The sequence below is a fragment of the Lactuca sativa genome, chromosome 4 (genome assembly GCF_002870075.4).
Source record: "Lactuca sativa cultivar Salinas chromosome 4, Lsat_Salinas_v11, whole genome shotgun sequence".
Taxonomy (NCBI): Eukaryota; Viridiplantae; Streptophyta; class Magnoliopsida; order Asterales; family Asteraceae; genus Lactuca; species Lactuca sativa.
Window position 1 is genome coordinate 37,330,050 of NC_056626.2, and position 14,286 is coordinate 37,344,335.

Here is a 14,286-nt window from a genome sequence, read left to right on the forward strand (position 1 = left end):
TTAACTGTAATTAACAAACTGGTTTTTAAGGTAGTTAGTGTTGAGTAGTTACTATATACAACATTAGTGTACACTTTCATTTTCCCATTACATTCATATAGTGATCTTCTCACATAAAAGGTAATTCAAACTATTTTCTAGTAAAGATAGTCTTAAACTTAGGAAAAGTTACATCATTCCAAAAGACAAGCAGAACAGTCGAGTCTTAGTACATTCAGTTAGAAAGGGGCCTATAATGCTAACTTTATGATTCCTTAGTAGATACATCAGGGATATATATTAATCGGGTCCGAAAGAAAGTAGAATGTGTGCTTTCCACTTCATTTCCTGTTCCTTATTTGGTTGTGGGCTTAGAGTAGATTCATACAGTCTACTATCTATTCGATCTTAGCTATATATATATATATATATATATATATATATATATATATATATATATATATATATCCTGTATACACTAAGCAATCATAAGGAGTATCAGGTATGGGTCAGGTCATAGCATACAGATTCAGTATACCGTTTTCTAGTACAAGAACATACTTTCCAGATAGACCATTTAGTAGGCTAAACTAGAAACTTATCAGTAAAAGGGTTTAATTCATTTAATTAAACCACTATAACTTAAAGGACCTTTAGTGGTTAATTCTATAATACCTTAGTTTATACATCAGGGTTATATATAATTAATATATGATAGGCAGTTGGATGTGTGCTTTTCACCTTACTTCCTGTTCCTTGTTTGGTTGTGGACTTACGGCGGATTCACCCATTTAACTGTCCGTTCGATATTAGATTATATATAGCTTGTATAATCTAAGTGATTATAGAAGGAACTATTATGGTTACCATTTTACTAGAGAAAATATATGATATTCTTAAAGAATGTTTTCATCAAATATAAGGAACTATTACAGTTAACTCCATAAGTACCAAATGAATATGCCAAGGTTATATACAAAGAAGATCTAACAAACAATGAGATGTGTGACTTCCGCCTCATTTCCTGTTCCTTGTCTGGTGGTGGGCTTAGGGCAGATTCACACAATCAATTGTCTATTTACTCTAAATTGTATATAACTTGTATCCATTTAGTACTCATAGAAGCAATTGTAGAATCATTTTCACTTTCAATCATCACATCAGAAAATATAGGATTTTCTGGAGGAACAAGCGAACTTTTCTAAAGAGCATACAGTTTACTTTTCATCACTAAAATACTTATGAAGTCACCAGCTTAAATGCTGATCTACTCTTTCAAAGTAACTTGTATTCTCAGGAAACTAGTAGACAGGTACGTGCTCCGGGATTTACAAGATGAAGTATAGTAGCTTCATGTCTTGTTTTGTTATTTAGTTTTGGAGTCAATCTTTTGTGAATCATACTTTCTAAACACTTTAATATTAATGCAATGGTTGTTTGTTAATTTGATTACTATGATGCATGTGTTGTGATACTAAATATGACGTCCTCCGCCCCCAAACGTTTCCACCGTTCCGGTTTGGGGGTGTGACATTTTGTCAAAATATCCACCAATTAGTCTGTGTTTTTAACAAAATGAACTTTGATATTACCATCCTCAACATGATCTTTGATGAAACAATATTGAAGTGCAATATGTTTTGTTTTTGAATGCTGAACTAGATTATGACAAATGCAAAGTGCGCTTTGAGAATCACTAAATAAAGGAATTTTCTTCATGTTAATAGAAAACCCATATAATTAACTTTGGATCCAGATCACTTTGGGAAGTACAGTCTTCAACAACAGTTAATTTAGCATCTTCTGTAGATATCGATACACTCGTCTGCTTCTTCGACTGCCAACTCACAAGCTTCCCATCTAGAAATTGACATCATCTAGTAGTACTATTTCACTCCAATTGGCAACCCCTAGATCTACATTAGAAAATGCTTGAGTGAAGAATCATATGTTTATTAGATACCACAATCCTAGAGTCGGAGTTCGATTTAAATATCGAAAGATATTCTTAATAGCTCTGAGATGTGGTTCTATGTGATTCGCGTGGTAACTAGGATAATTACAAGCCTAAAACATAATATAAGGTCGACTTGTAGTTAAAAAGAACCGATCATGCTTCAATATGTCTTAAATCAATGGAAGGCTTATATAACGAAGGACTTAAGCGAGTGTCAACTACCACGGGAACCTTTACGTTTGAACTGTTGCTCATTCCAAAGCACTTACACAAGTTTCACGTATAACTTTCTTTATTAATAAAGATTCATTCTACGCTTTGGCGAATGTTCAGTCCTGTGACAACCGTCAAAATTCGAGTCGGTTATAGATTTGATAAACTTAGTTGTACGTGTAGGCACAACACATACTAGACTTAGTACCTAGAAACTATATTATAACCTACTATAAACTTGGAAACAATTAGAATCAATGGATAGTATACTTAGATTTCACATTGATATGTGAATTCTACAACTACTTAACTGTACTGAATATCAATATTTAGGTCACTCTTTGACTCGAACACCTTTTCATGAATCATATACACACATCATGCACTTTAACTAGTGGTAGAAATTAGGTCCTAGTCTCGTTGGAACATAAGTCAGAATTGAAAACTAGGACTAGTATACTTGATTCCTCAATTTCGCTTGAATCTCAGAATCACTACATAGAATGCCAATAAACCGATAAAATAAGTTACAAACATTGTTTATAATTATAAACAGAGTTATAATACCATAAGATAAATTGAAGTCTCAAAGATTCTATGGATTTTCATATCCAAAGATTTATTAAATCTCAAAACCATAAAAGCCCTAAAACCTAAATTTTATAAAATCTAACATCAAGAATTCTACAAAAATAGTTATAAAACTTATAATATTATCTTAAAATAATTAAATTCAGGGAAATATAATCAAGGAAAATAAAATTTAAGTCATTAACATTCACCCTTAATTTATAAGTCAAAAAACAAGGTTTCGTGAACACAAAGTAGGTTAGGGTGTATATTTTATAAAAAGTTTAATATTTTTATAAAAGAATTGAAATTTTTATAAAAGTTAAAGAGAAAGAGGGTTTTATACCTCAAAAATTCGGATCCCTCTCTCCCCATGTCACTCTCTCACACTCAAAAGGCACACACTACTTATTTTCACTCATTCTTCACTCCACCTCTTCATTTCTCTTTCATTCTCCTCTCTCTCACACTCCACCACCGCTATTTTCTCTTCCTATCTCCATCAAACACGAAAATTTCCAGAAAATATAATCTCATAACACTCAAAAAACTTCATCATCAAGTGTTGTTCTTGAGGTAATCACAAAACTTACATTATCCATTCACCTTTTCCTTTAGAGCTTTGTGTTTTCTTGCACTTTCTCCATCTTCTACTCCATTCTAATGAAAGATCATGAACACATAAATACACACACACACACACACACTCACCGTTTTTATAATGATGGTGGTAGGATTTCATCCAAAAACAACATGCATGTTGTAAATGGTGAAATCCAATGACCTAAACCTAAGTCAAGATCATGAAAATGCACTTTTCTACATGTTTTTGTGGAAAATCAACACATGCACTCTAAGTTTTCTTTCAAAAATGATTTTTAAACATTTCAAACTTTTTAATGGTCTTCAAAACAACATGCATGTGATGATCTTCAAGCTTAGATCCTTGATGATAAAAATTTGTTGTTAAAAGCTTTCAAATATGTTCATAAAGGATTTATTCCCAAATAAATATCTAAAACAACTTTTTTGATCAAATCCAATTTTTTCCAGAATCCCATAAACAAATTGAGATGTTCTAAAAAATTTCAGAAAATAATTTATTTTTCTCGAATTATTATATTTATTGCAATAAATTAGGGAAATAATTCATATAAAATACTTTCTGAGGTCTATAAATCCTAGGTAAATTTGTGGATGACTCCTAAAGTAAATTATGATATCTCAATGAGTTTCATCAATTTTTGATATTGTTTGTTATAGTTTTGAATTTTTGTTAATTCAAATAAATCATAAAACCACTTTAAGGAATCTGAAAAGGCTATATAAGATTTTTCATAGATCCTAACTAATGTGGAGTACTCAGAAAAATATTTTCCGAATTTTTCTTAATGCATTCCTATTTTCCCTTATTTTTGTATTTACAATAGACTAATAAAGGGAAAAATATTTCTACTCATCCAAAATTCATGAAAACTTACCAGATGACCTTATAATATATTAGAACTCTAAATAAAAATTTAGATGATTATTCTATTCAGTATGCTATTTTCTTCTATTTTATAAGATTAAATATACTTAAATCAACAAAATCGGATTACACTATATAAAAATCATCATTAGTATTTTTCCTGGATTAGGTAAACTGTAAATGAAGTTTACAAAAATTTTGGTAATTTACTTTAACTGTTTGATAAATATTCACCAATTAATAATTATTCAAGAGAATAAAAAAAAGAAAAATATCAAAACTAATTGAAAAATATGTTTTATATTTTTCACTCCTTCTATATGTATTATAACAGTGTTAAACAAAGTTTGGGCAATTTTGGAAACTGAATTCTATTTATTTACATTTTTGTTAGAGTAAATGCATAATAATCATAAAATCGGGATAAACTATTTAGAAACCCATTTTTATATTTTTCTCAGCTTAAGTATGTTTAGTGGAAAAAATAAAAAAATTTAGAATTTTTATTATCTGGATACTATTTTTCACGAATTTATATTGATATGAAGGCTTAAAATTTTGGAAAAATAGTTAATCACATCAATAATTCAAGAGAAACTTTTTGGAAGACATCTATGTTATTTTCAAAAAAAATTGTAAAATTTGATGAATTTTGGAAACTTTTTGATAATATTTTGGGATTTTTAGGAGTTTAAAACACCTTTAAATGTATTGAAATACTCTCAATTAATATTACAAAAATATGGAAAATAATATCCAAAATTATCTTAATCACATGAGTTATAAATCTTCACCATTTCAGAAAAATGTTTGTAACTTATCAATATTAAATTTTGACACAATATTGACATAATTCTATTGTAGTAGCAAATATACTAGTGTTAGCTTTCTATTAGAGACTCATTGGTGTCTAACATCGTGTAGGAATTGATAGTGGTATAAGTGGAACGTAGTTGAATGCACCATTTGCATCATCTCAATGCATATTGTGAGTATTCCCTACTCCCCTATTTTCGGTTTTTAAATGTTTTACGGTGGAAAAGCATGTCCTAAACTTTTTATGTTCGTTGTATTTATTTTGACTCGTATGAAACTTGGTTGCTATATTTCGTATGTATGTGTATGTTACTTTAATTCATGAGTACTGTATCGCGGTTAAGTCCCTGGAATCTCTAGACACAACTCATTAACTCTTTTGAGCCTATGGTTATTATGGATAGCGCTATCAGGAGGTAGACAACTCCTCACTCACACGATTCGATTGAGTGCATTTTACCATTTTATACACTATGTTTACGATACACATAGTAGTCAATAGGGAACGATTCGGTCATTAGGCTTGAGTTGTGAACTCATAAATCGAATCTTTATGCACATACAAAACTTGTATTCTCATGTTAGCAACGACACTTGTATACTTATTTTAGCAATGAAACTTGTATACTTATTTTAGTAACGAAACTTGTATTCTCATGTTAGAAACGACACTTGTATACTTATTTTAGCAATGAAACTTGTATACTTCTTTTAGCAACCAAACTTTTATGCTTATTATAGCAACGAACTTTGTTTCTCATTATAGCAACAAACTTTTATTACTGAAAACTTATATACTTGTCTTAGCAATGAAATTGTTTGCTCCTTGTAACAACGAATATTATTTCGATTCGTGAAAACTCATTTTAGCAATATACTTTTATTTATGGAAACTTTTATCAAAACTTTATTTCGATTCTTGAAACCAATATTATTTTTAATCTGTGAGTTCTCACCAACTATTAATATAGTTGACGCTCATTTTACATGCTTTTTTAGGAATCATCTAGTAAGAGGCACGTAGAGACACAACACTTGTAGGAGCATTTTCATGTGTTGACTTTTAGATACATTGTAATTTCTTTTAAAAAGTTGTTCAAACTCATTGTAAATTTGTAATGATTTTTAATACTATGGTTGGTGTTGTCTTTAAACTTTTGCTATGAAACCCTTTATACTGCCATGCCTCATGTTTCCGCTTTAGCGGGGTGTGACAAGTCCCAAGAAGTGATTGATCTTCCCCATCATACACATTTCGAATTGACTCTTCATAAAATCTTCAAATTCCTTTGACAACGAACGGTTATTTGAACCAAAAATGATATTATCGACATAAATTTGAACAAACATTAGATGATCCCAACTTTCTTTTGAAATAGAGTGGGATCAATTGATCATTGCTTAAATGTAGCAATCTTCAAAAAATTTGCTAAAGTGGCATACCAAGCATGAGGTGCTTGTTTTTTTCGAACGACAAAGATATGATAAAATTAGCAAGAAGCTGTACAAAAACCAACCAAAATTACATGGAAGAGATAGCGAGGGTTAGATCCTATAACCAGGCAACCCAATTCAACTTCAGACTACGAAACCTAACATTAGCACAAAGAAAGACTGAGTAACAAGCTACTCAAAAATCAAACTCTTTTTTTAAATTCCTCTAAAAAAATACAGCCATTACAAAACCACCAAATATGCCACCATAAAGTAAGAAAGGAGGCTTCCAAGAACTTTTTGTGAACCTTATACATCCAAAGAGAGAAAAACCAAATAAATCAATCCCACATAAAGGTCAAAATAGGCATCACAATATGCCACCATTTACCCAAAAGAAGCAATAAATCATCGCCATGGGGCACCCAAAAAAAGATGATTTACTAATTCCAACTCCTGATTGCAAACTGGAAACATAATAGAAGACAAATCAAAACCTCTACTAGATAAATTTGCCCTAGTAGGGAGCTTATCTAAGTGCAGCCACCAACCAAAATCAATAATTTTTATAGGAACAAGATAAAACCATCTGGTTGTAATATCTGAACAAATCAAAATTTTCTTATCAATCGCCAACTGAGCAAAGCTAACCGAAAATGAAACTGAACCATCTAACGATCAGCCCCGTCTATCAAGAATAGGGGAAAGAACCACCTTTTTTAGCAAAGCAGATAACTCCTCCCATTGAGCACTTTCGACACCTCCTCTAGTTGTGCGACAAATCGAACCAAATCTATTAGTCTATATAAGTTTTTAGGCCACCGAAACCTGCTTATCTAACTCCAAAGCATAAAGCCTATGAAATTTAGTCTTCTAAGGCATGTCAACAATCTATATATCCTCCCAAAATCTTGAATTTAACCATAACCAATTTTCCTTTTACAAAAAGAAAAAAGTTTAATACCTTTAGAATGCAAATTATGTAATGCCTTTATAATCGAAACCCAAACTAAGTTGTGAGGATTCCTATGAGTGACATTACAAATCAAACCATGAACACCATGTATAACCTTAACAATTTTAACCTATAGAGAAGTGGGAGAAGAAAGAAAATGCCAAACCCATTTGGAAATATGAGCACCATTCAAAGCAAAAAGGATGCTCACCCCAAGACCACCATGAACTTTTTGCGCCATCACCTTCTTCCAACTCAACCAAGTCATTCTCTTTTCTACTAAATCAACTCCTAAAAAGAAAGACTTCCTAATAGATTCAAGGCTTTTAAGCACACCTGCTAGAGGCTTAAAAAGAGACAAAAAAATAAGTGGGAAGAGCACCTAAGACTGATTTTAACAAAGTCAATATACCACGCACATAAAGAGTTTTAAATATCCAATTTGACAGCTTACAAGTAACTTTATGAATAACATCACTCCAATCTTCCACCCGAGCCATATTTTTTCCCACGGGAAGACCCAAATAAGTAAATGGGAACTTGCTAGCAACACATCCATTTGAAGTTGCCATCTCATCCACCACATGTTGAATGACAGCAGTACCTATAAACCCACTTTTATGAATATTTTTTTTAGAGATCCAAGATTAGGTAAAAAGAATGAAGCAATATAAAGATGGTGACAACATTTTCTTGAGACGAGGACAAACAGTCTCGGATCCACATTCTCCATTTATCTCCAAAGCCGAAACCACCTAAAATATCATCAAGGTAATCCCAATGAACTGATTCATACGCTTTTTGAAAGTCAACTTTTTAAAAACAGGCGCTTTTATGTTTACAATTATTACACCAGGAGAAAACTTCATTTAAAATCACCAGACCATCTAGGATTTACGTTCCTTTTATTTAAGTAGATTGTTCTTGACTCATAATAGAACCAATCACTGGACTGAGTCTATTAGCTAAAATTTTACCAACAATTTTGTATTGGCACCCTATAAGGCTAATAGGTCTAAAAGCACCAACCAACTTTGCATCATGAACCTTCGAAATCAAAGCAATAAACAACTGATTACAACCCTTTGAAAAATACCCTATCTAAAGAATTTTGATACTGCCCACACCACAACATCTCCCACTAAATTCCAAAACTTTTAGAAAAAATTAAAAGTAAAACCATCAGGGCCAGGAGCCTTATCATACCCGCAATCCCGAACAACCCTTTTAATTTCTTGACACATAACATCTACCTCTAGAACCGAAGCTTGCTCAGCAGAGAACAAATGAGGGAACACCTCATTTAAAGAAGGATGAGACCAAGAAGGGGCGTTTAACCACTCAGAAAAATGAGAAAGAAAATCTATCTTAACTCGATCTGGTGTATCAATCCACTCTCCATCAACTAAAATTCTCGGAATACTTTGTTGTATTATCTTTTTATTAATAACACCATGAAAGTATTTACTATTTTCATGACCTTCAATAGCCCACTGAATCTTAGCTCTTTGAGCTAAGTCGAGCTATTCCGAGTGTTCTAAATCATTAATACTTTTCAACAAATCCATTCTAGAGGTAGCATCCAAAAGCAACCCCTCTCCTTGATCCAAATGGTGATCAATCTCCAACAATTGTTCGTAAAGAACTTTTTTAGAACTTTGTTGTGTATTTCTCTTTTCGATATTTGAAGATTTTAAAGCCTGCTTCAACTTTTTTTAGTTTGTTTTTTAGGACCACCATAGCATTTCCAGCCACTACCCCATCCGAATGCCAAGATCTTTCAACAACCTCCTCAAAATCATTTTCCAAAAACTAGGAATGAAAAAGTTGAAAAGTTATAGGACCATAGTTAACACATACTTCTTTAAAGAGAATCAGCCTATGATCTAAAATATGCTGATCAGGAATCAAACCCGAAAGATTTGGGAAAAGAGACAAGAGACCTTCTAAAATAAGAAATCTATCTGGTTTACTCATTTTCCCCGCACTTTTGTCCGACCAAGTGAAAGAATAACCACCTAAAGGATTGTCCACTACCCCCGTTTGGAAAATAAATTTGTTAAAAATATTAGCCAAATTCTTATGAAAGATCGAACCAAATCTCTCACTTTCATATTGAACATCAATAAAATCTCCCATGAAAATCACCTCACCATTCTAGCTAGAAATAAGTGTCAAAAGGTCAGCCCATAACAATGTTTTAACATCTAACTCTTGGGGAGCATATACAGACATAACTAAATATTAGTATTAGAATCCACCCACTTCCCTTCAACTTCAATAAAACAATCAATAGAGATAACTCTATATTTTAAAAACATGGACTTATCCGAACCACACAAAATTCCACTAGATCTTCAAAAAGCCGAGCTAAAAGCATACTAAAAAAATAAATTTCCCCAAATTGAACTAACCACAAACCCTTCCATATGAAGCATCTTTGTTTCTTGCAAAGCTAAAAAATTAATACCATTTTTATTAAAAAGTTCGTTTACCCAAGTTTTCTTCGCATTATCTCCTAATCCTTGATTATTTAGCGAAAGAAAATACATGCTAACAAATCAACTCTTCCCATTCGATTAAGGAAATTATGAAGATCATCCTCACACCCTTTCATAGCATAACCCATGGCTTGACCCATTTCAATAAAAGCATTAAAATTTCCAATAAAGATATACTAGTAATTGGTTTTTTGAGAGACAAAACAATATCCTAATTTGGATGAAACCGACTCCCTAAACTCCACATGCAAAGGACCAATGGCCGAATGAGAATGACCATCACCAACCACAACCTAATTATAAACCTTGTTGTGAACAACCATCTCAATAGCTTCCTTAGAACAATTATAATGACTTGTTACAATTATAAACCTTGTTGTGAACAACTTTATTGAGTACCCATTTTATCATGAAATTCTGATTGATCAACAAATGGTTCTGATTTGTTACTCTTTTCCACAACATGCACAACTTTCATAGGCCCACTAGAGATTGAGGCAGTCCTAACGTTGGCACAAGGTTGTGTAGCCTTCCTTTGAGCCGTCTATTGTTGTGGATCAATACCACCCATATTAGAAACATCCGGAGTAAATTCAAGTGGATATGTTGGGTCATCATCCTCAACAACTTTAGTTTTAATTTTTTTATTATGAACTATAAACGAATCTGGAACAATCTCCCGCTCTTCCTCATCAAACGATGACTCACCTTCAACATAATTAACTTCCTCATCTCTTTCAATATCATCATCTTTAACAACAACTTGAAATGGGTCAAAACCACCATTATCATTTTCTTCTTGCTTTGAATCTTTCTCAAAAAATCAGGAATCCACCCTGTTATTTCTTTAGCACGAGTTATTGAAACATTTCCTTCCAAGATCACCTTAAATGATTCTATAATATGGAAGTGAACAGGACGTCCCTGTCTAAAATATGGAAATGAATAGGACGTCCCTGTTTGAAACCACCGAAACCCGCACCACATGCCTTGCTACGACCTCCCTGATATATACCTCAGCCAACTTCTCCGCATAGATATTCTCCTGAATCGGAATAAAAAGCATGCTCTTGGTCAATCGATCCACGATGACCTAAATTGAATCCACTCCGCATGCAGTCTGAGGCAACTTCATAATGAAACGCAGGCTCTTGGGTCTTCCAAATGGGAATAACCAGCAATTGCGTCTTATCGTGAGGCCGCTGATGCTCGGCCTTGAATTTCCTGTAAGTCAAGCACCTCTCCACTTACCAAGATACAACCCGCTTCATACAGGGCCACCGATAATCAGGACGATGATCTCTATACGTATTCATCTCCCTGAGATGAATGGACAAACATCGATTTGTGTGCCTCCTCCATTAGAACCCAACGCATAGATCCCCAATATGGAACCCATACTCTCCGATGGAGAGTCAATAAACCTCAGTTATCATAATCAAAGTAAGCAACCTGACACAGTCTTTGCTCACTTTTCTGGTTATCTTCCTTCATAGCCTCGATCTGAGCCTCTCGAATCCGCTCCAAAAGCAAAGTAATCATGGTCATCCTCAAACAAATACCAAATTACAACCACGACCACCTTGCGTCTGAGAGCATGGGCCACCACATTGGCCTTCCCCGGATGGTATGGATCTCATAATCATAATCTTTCGCCACATCCAACCACCGATGCTACCTCATGTTCAGATTCGGCTGATCCATCAGATACCTCAGGCTCTTGTGATTCGTGTAAATAGTACAATGGACCCCATGGAGGTAATGTTGCCAAATATTGAGGACGAATACACATCCCCCAACTCTAAATCACGTGTAAAATAGTTCGCCTCATGAGGCTTCAGCTACCTCAAAGCATAAGCGATCATGCAACACCTCTGCATTAGAACTGCACCCAAACCTATGATCGAAGCATCATAATAAACCAGGAAGTCCTCCACCCTCCGGCAGGGTCAAAATCAGCTCCTCACACAATCTTTGCCTCAGCGTATCAAAAGCTACGTATTGCTCATGCCTACATCGAAAAGTGACGTTCTTCTTCGTCAGCCGATTTATAGTAACCGTTGTTTTGGAGAAATACTGAATGAATCTCTGATAGTAACCCACTAAACCAAGGAAAATCCGAATCTCAGATGGAGGCCTCGAAACCTCCCAACTCATCATAGCCTAAACCTTAGCTGGATCGACCAGAATACCATTTTGGTTGACAAGGTGCCCCAGAAAGTGCACCTCGCGCAATCAGAACTCACACTTGGAGAGCTTTGCATAAAGTATCTCCCTCCTCAAAGTCTCCAATACCTCTCTCAAGTGCTCCTCATGTAGCTCTTGGGTATTGGAATAGACTAGGATATCATCAATGAATACAATCACAAACTGATCCAACATCATCATCCATACACGGTTTATGAGGTCCATGAACACGACTGGAGCATTGGTGAGACCGAAGGGCATCACCGCGAACTCGTAATGACCATAAAGAGTCTAGAAGGTCGTCTTCTGCACATCTTCCTCTCTGACCCTCATATGATGGTAACCCGAATGCATATCAATCTTGGAAAACCAAGATGCGCCTTGAAGCTTGTAAACAAATCATCAATCCTTAGGAGTGGATAACTGTTCTTCACTATTAGCTTATTCAACTCCCAGTAATCAATACATATCCAATGAGACTCATCTTTCTTCTTCACAAACAGGATCAGTGCTCTCCATGGGAAACTTATCGGTCGAATGAACCCCTTGTCTAACAACTCCTGCAGTCGTGTAGACAACTCTTGCATTTTTGGAGGACCTATTGGATACGGTTCCTTGGCTACCAGAGCCCCACCATGAACCAGGTCAATCTTAAACTCTGCCTACCTCTCCATAGGCACTCCCGTACAATCGACACATCATCCACAGTCGCCATACCCTTATCTCGGGTATCTATAACATAGGCGACAAAATCTGGAACAACCTGACGAAGATAATGTCTGACTCTAGTTGCTAAACATAGAGTTAGTCCACGCTGAGATATCTTACCTGAACCACCGACTCTCCCCCACTTGGTGTTTGAATATGCACTAACTAATGCTCACAATTGATCACTGCCCCAATGGGGCTCAACCAGTCCATCCCTATGATAACCTTGCTCCTGCACAAAGGAATAGGAACCAAATCAATTGGATACAGCTCGCTGAACATCTGAAGAACACAACCCCGATGAACCCTCGAAACCCAGACAAATTGATAATCTGGAATCTCAATGTCTAAAGGACAATCCATCTCTCCCTAAGCTCCAACAAACCTCTTTGTAAGCACAAGTGATACAACAGATCGGGTAGCCCCCGAATCAAACAATATCAATGCAGAGATACCGTTCACGAGGAATGATCCTAAAACAAAACACACAAATATAAGCATGCAATGCAACATAATTAAAGCGATAAGGTGTTGCACGAGCTCCTTGGCCATCAGTTGAATATCCCTGCTCCTCACCACAGGCGCATCCACCTTGCGAGGCGGCCATCAGTAATCCTCAGCATCATTGGAGCGGGTGCTACCACTGATACCGCTGATGCGAAATTCATAAAATAGGACTTCTTGTGGCCCCTATGATCGCAATGGAAGCAAATCACATCAGATACCCGGGTGGTGGTGGTGGTAGTAGTAGCAGTATAATCCCTGCTAATAGGACTCGTCTGGGCGTACTTGAAGCAGCCAAAGCCACCCACCCTACACACCCCATTATGTGTCTTGCCATAGCGGCTCCTGCCCTACTGGCCTCTCGATCTCAAATCAAATATGTTTGTCTTCTTGCCCATCCCCCTGAAACCTTAGCCTGATCCGACTTCCTCTTCCTCTCCATCTCAAGATTAATCTCCCTCTCTCTGGCTCTCATAATCATATCCTCATGTGTCTTGCAACTGGACCGACTCATATACTGCCAAATATAAATCATCAATATCTCATCGTATCTATCCTTCTTCATCTCCTCGTCCGCCAAATACTGCGAAACCAAAAATGTCGTCTCATGGAACGTCGTGGTAATATCAGCCACCATCTCGATAGTCTGGAAAAGGTCTTGGGACTCCCTCACCAACTGCTGCACCTTGATTACTGGTGCAAAATGAGTTCTAAATCTAGTCCCATAATCATCCGATGTCATCGAATCAACCGCCTCATCACCAACGGAGCGCCCAACCTCCTCCCACCAGTCTCGAGCCCTGTCTTTCTGAAGACAGAAAGCAAGTCGTACCTTTGCTCCATCGGGGCAATTACTAGTGGGGAAGGTGTTAGCGACATCCACTAACCATTGCCTACTTGCAATCGGGTCCTTCTCCCCAAAATAGTCCAGAGCACCACATGTGCGGAACTTGCTGAAAGTCAATGAACATGCCCCAATCAAAGCCACCAT